The sequence below is a fragment of the Brassica oleracea genome, chromosome C7 (assembly GCF_000695525.1).
Source record: "Brassica oleracea var. oleracea cultivar TO1000 chromosome C7, BOL, whole genome shotgun sequence".
Classification (NCBI taxonomy): domain Eukaryota; kingdom Viridiplantae; phylum Streptophyta; class Magnoliopsida; order Brassicales; family Brassicaceae; genus Brassica; species Brassica oleracea.
The window spans coordinates 25903264-25912365 of NC_027754.1; positions in this window are offsets into that span (position 1 = coordinate 25903264).

Genomic DNA, 9102 nt, shown 5'->3' on the forward strand with positions numbered 1-9102 from the left:
AACCCTAAGAACACATACAATACTACAACATATGTTGGCAAAACCTAAACCAAAGAATATCATGACTCACTACTTTCACTCATCTATGTTGAAAACAATTAACTTTTGTTATATCTTAATTTATATCTCTTAAAACATATGTTAATTACATGATTTCAATTTTTCGCTTATCAAAATATTTTTTACAAAATTTTTAAATTATTTCTAAGTAAAACTAGTCCAGATAAGTCGTCTGGACGACTTTCTGGTAAGTCGTCTGGACGACTTACTGGAAAATCGTCTGGACGACTTCCTGGAAAGTCGTCTGGACGACTTACTGGAAAATCGTCTGGACGACTTCCTGGAAAGTCGTCTGGACGACTTACTGGAAAATCGTCTGGACGACTTCCTGGAAAGTCGTCTGGACGACTTACTGGAAAATCGTCTGGACGACTTCCTGGAAAGTCGTCTGGACGACTTACTGGAAAATCGTCTGGACGACTTCCTGGAAAGTCGTCTGGACGACTTACTGGAAAATCGTCTGGACGACTTCCTGGAAAGTCGTCTGGACGACTTACTGGAAAATCGTCTGGACGACTTCCTGGAAAGTCGTCTGGACGACTTACTGGAAAATCGTCTGGACGACTTCCTGGAAAGTCGTCTGGACGACTTACTGGAAAGTCGTCTGGGCAGACGACTTACGGGGGTTAGAAACGTAAAAAAATTTCGGTTTTTTTGTTTGTTCACAAGGGGTTGGTTGTAATTTCAATAGCCTTTTAGGTTACTTTTGCATTTGTTTCAAGTTTGGGTTAACCATTCTGTTTGAAATCAAGTTGTGAGTCATATTTGGCATTTTTCCCTAAAAAATAAGGTAAGAGTTTAAAACAACCAAAAGAGATTTCAAAAAATAAGAGCTTTAAGCAACAAAAGGTTACCCAATGAATTTTTTTTAATGATTTATAGATCTACCTTTAAAGAAGTGGAAGATGAAAACCATGTTATGAAAAACCTACAAAACAAGATGAATTAGTGAGAATGACTAGAGACAAAAATGAAAAATTGATATAAAGTTTGATGTTTTCAAGTTCTAAGTGGTTAGAGAGAGGTTGAAGAGTTTTAGTTTGTGAAAAAGTTAAGAGCTTTATGTAACCAGAGGTTAGCAAATGAAAAGAAAAAACAGACATAGAAACTTACCAAAACACTCAGATCTGTTATGGAAGAGGAGACATAGGAGAAGACTCCGACAGAAGTCTTTTTGAAAGTCTTCTAGTGCATTAAATGTTATAAGAATTCCGAGAAGACTTCCTTGGAAGTCATGGACATGAAAGTTTTTCAAGTCTGTCTCAGATCTGAAAAACCTGCATATACAAAATCATTCAAATGACTTAGAAAATCTTCAAAAATAAGGTAATAGCTTAAAACAACTAAAAGAGTTTTCAAAAGGTAAGAACTTTAAGCAACAAGAAGTTACCAAATAAAAAATATGATTTATAGATCTACATTTAAAGGAATGGAAAATGATAACTATGTAATGAAAAACCTACAAAGCAAGATGAATTAGTGAAAATGATTTGAGACAAAAAAAAATGATAAATTGATATAAAGTTTGGTGTTTTTAAGTTTTAAGAGATTGGACAGAGGTTGAAGAGTTTTAAAATAAGAAACATTACATTTTTTTTGCAGCCATTTGTGAGAAAAAGAGAGAATGCATAAATTATCTTTATATATAAGAAGACAAAAATTCCAACAAGGTTAAATATTTTTGATTCAGAAGACTTTCAACTAAGTCTTCTAATAGAATATTTCATAGAAAAGTATTCTAGACCCTAATTCGCCCATAAGTCTTCTATTGCATTATTTGTTGGAAGACTTAAGTCACCTAAACTCTAAACTCAAAATAACTATCTAACTGAAAACAAACAATTCATAAAATTTAAAAATAACCTTTAAAAGTGTTTAATATACACAAAATCAAACGCATATAAGTCTTAATTTTTCAGAAAAAATTAACTTCCAAAATCTAACCCTAAAAATACATACAATACTACAACATATGTTACCGAACTCTTAATCAAAGAATACCATGCCACACTACATTCACTCATCTATGTTGAAAACAATTCAATTTTTACTAGATCTTAATTTATATAATTTACAAAATGTTTTTAATTACATGATTTCAATTTTTTCCCATCAAAATATTTTTTATAAAATTTATAAATTATTTTTAAGATCTACTATATGAAAAGACTTTGTGAAAATCGTCGAGAAGACTTACAGAACCTCAGAAGACTTAAAAATCTCAGAAGACTTTACGAGGTTATATTCGTAATAATGAATTCTGGTTTTTTGTTAGGTCATATGAGATGATTGTAATTTCACTAGCCTTTTGGGTTATTTTTTTCATTTGATTCAAGTTTGGGTATACTTTTGGGGTTAAAATCAAGTTTTAAGTCATATTTAGAAATTTTCCAAGATGATTCCATTTATATATTTTTTGTTTAACTACATCTTTCTTTCTTATTTGTTAATTTTTATAATTAGGTAGTATATATACACATACAATAATTTGATTTATCGTTATACTAAAATAATAAAAATAATTTTATGAAAAATAAAAAAATTGATATATTTTTTTTTCTAAACGTAAAATGTCATGGCATATTTTTTTAAAAAGATTAAATTTATTTTAGTATTAAAATAAGTATGTAACCAATAACAATAAATTTTATTTATATTTGTTTTATAAAGTGATTTTTTCATTTTTATTCTTATCGTTCAGTTGCAAGAATAACATTTATTTGTTATCTAAGTTTAAAATTTTAATATTTGTTTGTTTTTTTTCTAAATATTTTTTTATTAGGAATAGAATTATCTTTTAAAATATTTTCAAAATATCTGCTTCCAAAAGAGTATATTTTCAAAATATTAATTTTTTATTTACAACAAGTATCTTTTACTTATAAATTTTTAAAATTAACTATATTTACTTTTAATGTTTTCAAGAGTTTCAGAGAATTATAACTTTCTTTAGATTAAAATTTCTGTAAAAGACAATAAAGTAAATAAAATGTGATTTTATATTATCAAAACTGTATTTTCCTAAATAATATGTCTTAGTTATAATTATTAAAGCTTGAAAGTTAAAAAACCATTTAAAAATAACAATTATGATTTTATAATAGAGAAATAATATTTTATAAGAAAATGGCAGTATATATTTTTAAGTAAAAATTATAGATTGATTGTAGCTTATTTTTCTCTATTATACTATTTATAAATGAAAATAACAATCGATAGAAAATGCTTTTGTCTTATACATTACATATTAATGTTTTGTTTGACAACATGGTTGGTATGTTTAAATATTTATTCAATTATTATGGGAGATATTTTACTATATAATTATACATATATTAATAGTTCGATTTACTTTGATTAATATAGTATTTGATTAATATAATATGAAGTTGGGTTCGGTTTAACATTCTTGTGCTTTTGATTTATTTTGAAATTTTGAAAGTTTTTGAAATTTCAAGAATTTGGTTTAATAACATCGCTTTATATTAACAGTTATATATTTGTTTGTTTAATTAGATCATTGTGTATAAATTAATATAATAAAAACTGGTTAAAGATAACAATATATTTTAAGATAAATATTAATGTTGTTATCCAAAAATAATATTTTTAAATTAATAAAAGTTAAAAATTAAAAAAAATTGAAATATTCATAAAATAGTATAAATTTAATGTTTTATTTAAAGTTTTTGATTTTTGAGCTAATAGTACATTTATTAATAACTAGTTATAAATGAATTATGTCCGCATGTGCGGACAAAACACCTAGAAATAAAAAATTACAACATATGTAGTGTTGTGGGTAAAATTAGCTACCACAACCTATATGTATTTAATTACTGTTATAAACTTAATTAATTGGAAATTTGAATTTGTTTCAAAACAGAGGCAGGACACAAAACATAAATAATCGTGTAGCGTATTTGCTAGAGACATCTTCAAGTAATTATTACCTCCATCTTCATCTTATGATTTGCATATAAATTATGCTTTTACGTGCCAAAATATAATTTATAAGCGAAGAGTCCATAAAATGAAGAATTATTCTTGGGTTCACCCCCTAGGTTCACCAACACCAACCAATAGGATTGTGTTATTTCATATTCGATATTTTTTATAAAAGGAAACAAGATATTGTCAAGTTATATTATGTTTTTAAAATTAAAAAAAATTAAAAAAAAGTAGTAATTACAAAAAAAAATATTTTTAAGAAAAACCTAAACTCTAAATCATAGTCCCTAAATCCTAAAACTAAATCTTTGGGTAAGCCTTAAACGCTTGGATAAATCCTAAACTCTAAAACTAAAACACTCAAGGGTTTAATTAGGGTTTAGTATTTAGTGTTTTTGATTTAAAGTTTATGATTTATCCAAGAGTTTAGGGTTTACCTAAGGGTTTAGGGTTTAGTGTTTGGCCGACGACGGTAAAAACAATTTTTTAAAAAAAATTTCTGTAGCTACTTTTTTTTTTAAAACATAATATAACTTGATAATATTTTGTTTCCTTTTCTAAAATATATCAAATTTGAAATAGTTAAATCATATTGGTTGGTGAACCCAAAAAAATATACGTGGGTGCATATATAACCTTGTCTTAATTCAAAAATGCATATATAACGTCAATTTCTTATTTAGTGATCACTCAATGATCGAACAGTAAGAAAAAATTAGTTATCATCACTACAACAAGAAGTACAGTAAAACCTCTATAAATTAATAATATTGAAATTTTGAAATTTTATTAATTATAGAGATATTAATTTACAAAAGTTTCCATATTTAGATTTATTATTTTAAGATATATTTATTCCAAGATAAAAAAAATATTTTATTTTGGTGTATACACATTAATTGTTATTTTTTGAAATTTGACATTTATATTAATTTTCTTATATTATTTGATGTATAAAATATATATCGCATAGAACTTAAATGTGGTTTTAAATATAATATTACTAAATCTCATCAAAAATATATTAAGTGTTAAGAAAATATAAAGATACTTTCATTGTGAATATAGAACAATCAATATAATAATATGTTCTCACTTATATAAAATATGTATACATATAAATTATTAATTTATAATTTTAATGGGACCATATATTTACATAGAATTTTATAAAAAATTATTATCTTATTATTTTATCGATTTGTGTCATATTTTGAACCGGCCAAAGTTGGGACCAGCAAAATTTATTAATTTATAGAGATTATTAATATATAGAGTATTAATTTATAGAGGTTCTACTGTGTGTTCAAAATATCCAAAAATGGTCTCAATACAATATAAATATTCTAAGTGATATAAATATAAATATATAACGTCAATTTCTTATTTAGTACTCAATGATCGAACAGTAAGAAAAAAATTAGTTATCATCACTTCAACCATGAGAAGTATGTTCAAAATATCCAAAAAAAGGTCTCAATACAATATAAATATTCTAAGTTCTATGCATATAGGCATCAGCATCATATAGACCTAGAAATCATTAATTAGAATATTATGATGGTAAAATGAATTTGTTTCTGTGAGAATTAACAACCACATTTATACAGATAACTCTACATGTCTTTCTTCCAGGAAAAAAAATAGAAATACTTTTCTCAATTACCACTAATTAATGGATAATGTGATCTTTATCAACTTTGTGGAAAAGTTTGGAGACGACTTTTTCTTTTTGTTACTTTTACGGCCAATGAAAGAGAATCTTAGTTAAGGTCCCATTACAATTTTTTACAGGAAGTTGCATGGAAAAGGTAACAGCGTATACATAACCTGTACTTGTACGATTATAGACACAGTTTTTGTTGTATAGACTGTTTTAGCTGTGATTGGTTGTGTTTATTCGCTTGATTACTAATCGGAGGAGTTATTTATTTGGAAAGGACATGTAACTTTGAGATTTAAGGTTATTTTTTACCAAAAGATTTATGGTTCTTGTTATAATGTTTTAGCTAAAAGCATAAATAAACGTCGGTTAATAGTTTATGTAGCACGAATTTATCATCAATTCTAGTACGAAATAGTCTATATAGCACGAATACATCATGAACTCTAGTGCCAACAATATTTCACAGACCATATAAATTATTTTACATAGCATATGATCGAAAATTCATGTAGTCCACAAAAATAAGAGCAGCTTATCCGATTCATGTATTAAAACACACACACACAGATATAGTTAATTCTTAATTATCATCACTCGTAATCATTGGTCTACATATATAACTTTTAGCATGCATTGCTATCCGATTTTTATAAGCTTTTTAGTAGTATGTGTACAGTGATGGATATATATGTATAACGTTGGTAATAGAAAAGGCAAAAAAAAACAAAATATTTCTGTCTTCTAATATTTGTCCATAGTGATTGACTTAACGTATTGGATTGATCAAATTGGGAGTAAAAACAATAATACCATTATCATTCACTATGTGACATATGTATACTTTTTACTCTAATCGTCTCTTGTTTATTTGATATGTATATGTCGCCAAAGTATAAGGCCATGAATCTTTCCTTTGTCTTCTTTGAGATGTTGTTTATTGATCGCACCCTCTTCCATGTATATATACTGTGTACGCATCTATTTAGTTGCTGTACATGTATAAAGATAATACACATATGAAACCTTTTAACTTTGAACTCCAAATTTAAACCCTAATATTGTATAATATGGGTCAAAACCTGTAGAAGTTCTCACTCTAGCATGAAATTTAATGACCCGTAACTCTATACGATTTCATATCGTATGCAGAGATGTATGCATGTGTGTTATCTATTGACAGGTTTGTAGTGTGTGTCTATATATTCTCTATACGTTATTTGAATATAGTTGGCACTATTATTTTTATTTTATTTTCTCTCCCAACGAATGAGGCAAGATCACAAAGGGATATGTCTCCATTTTAACCAAATAATGCATCTGCGAAAAGTATATATTCTTCTACTTTCTTATGAACCAAGAGCATGTGGTATATCTGTAATGTACCATCTAGATCCACATCTGTCTTACTTTGCAATTTAAGCTAACTCTATATATACTGTGACAAAAAAAAGAAGCTAACTCTATATATTTTTTGAAATAACAAATTCTGAAAATTTGCCAAATATGACTACCATACATAGTTCGAATTAGAATATTATTCTTTTTTTTATAAGGATTAGAATATTATTCTTTCAAAGATGTTGTACAATATGAATCAGTATGTATACCCAATATATATTATATGTATACATGTTTGTATTTTTGAATATTTTATGTCTACGAATATCTATTATCTATCAAAGCAAAGGGAGCAATATTATATATGTTACAAAGTCTCGAAATTGTAGGAGAATATTCTGGTGTCACCATAGTTCAAGAAGAAGACTCCAAAAATTAATAGTAAAAAAAGATTCACCAATTTAACAATAAAAAGGACACTCTTAAAAACATCATTACATTATGATTAAACTTTAAATATACACAAAAGAATTGTTAATTAGGTCAGCCTACAAGCAGTCGACTTCCAAAGCCTTAACCTGCCTTTTGTCAGTTCTATGTCTCACCTTTATTATTTTTAATAATACTATGATAATTCACGTCTTAGCTTAGGGCAAAAATAAATGATTAGTAATTCTTATTTGTTCGGGGATCGATTGGAATAAAACTTCAATGAGATGAATCAGCGACCTCCTAACGAGGTAAAACCGTTGATATTTATAGAATTCACTGGCTGATGTTCTATGTGTTGGTTTTAATAGTATCATGACGACGCGCATAATAAAATTGTGCATTAACATATAAACTATAAATTATATGAAATAGCTGCTTATTATGATCAGGTTTAATAACCATCGATACAGGCGCTATAGCTATTAAGTGGCTTGATGTGTCATAAAAATAATTTTTAGCTTGCCTAGAGGTTTTAACAAAAATGATTTCATGTATAAAGATAATTTAAGTTAGAGCTTGTATAAGCTAACAAGAAAGAAGAACATAGAGACAGCTGGAAATGGTGTATCTGTCAAAATGTAGTGATAATGTGATGTAGAAGTTCTGTTTGATGATATTCCAGGATTTATAGTATAGTCTAACTATGAGTTACGTTGCTGGAAGATAAATTCTCAAAGACACCGATATATACTAATTCATGGTTTGTTGAAGAAATTTCTCAAATCTCATATATATACCTCACTTTTTCCAAAAGAAAAAAAAAACGCTTTGTAACTTGTTATAACTTTCTTAAAGAAAAAGAGGGCGTAAAGGAATGGAAACAAAACTGTTAAAGAAAATATATGAATAATTACACTCTTTATTTAATAAAGTCACCAAAGTTTCTTCTTAAATTCACAAAAAATATTTATAAAAATAAAAAAAAAACTTTTTGTTTTTCTAATATAGAAAAACTTGTTAAGTAAAAAAATAGGTACGCGAAATTAACTAACGTTAAATTAATATGTTCTGAAAAGTTTGATTTTGGACAGCTTAGTCGCAATAATAAATTTTAATTAGTCAACAAAGAAAAATATCAATGTTTCAAAAAATCAGTTTGCTCAATCGAAATAATGTTACATTTTAGAGCTATTATATAGTAAAGTGAGTATGTAACTTAACAACAAAGTATATTTTCATTTTCATTGTTTCCGTCTTTTGGTTTAATGGGTCAAAAAACTAATATTTTACTGGAATGAATTAGTCGGATTTCATCCCGAATTACATCCTGTTGAAAAAATAGATTTACTGTCGGATGGAACTCTTAATGCATGTCTTAATTTTGTCGTATGTTGTTGGATTACATCTAAAGAGCACGTGCATTGCAGGCTTTGTTCGACAAAACAAGAGATGTAACCATCACCGTCGGATCTGATTTACATCTTTCACCTATAACTAAAAATTATGATTCATACAAATAACTACTTTAACCACAAATTGATGATTTAGTGCACTACAAGAAAACACACCGAATTCCGACGGAGGTTCCGACGGACACAAAGGTCGTCGGACATTTCTGACGGAATACTGACAAATTTCCGACCAAATCCAAAAAA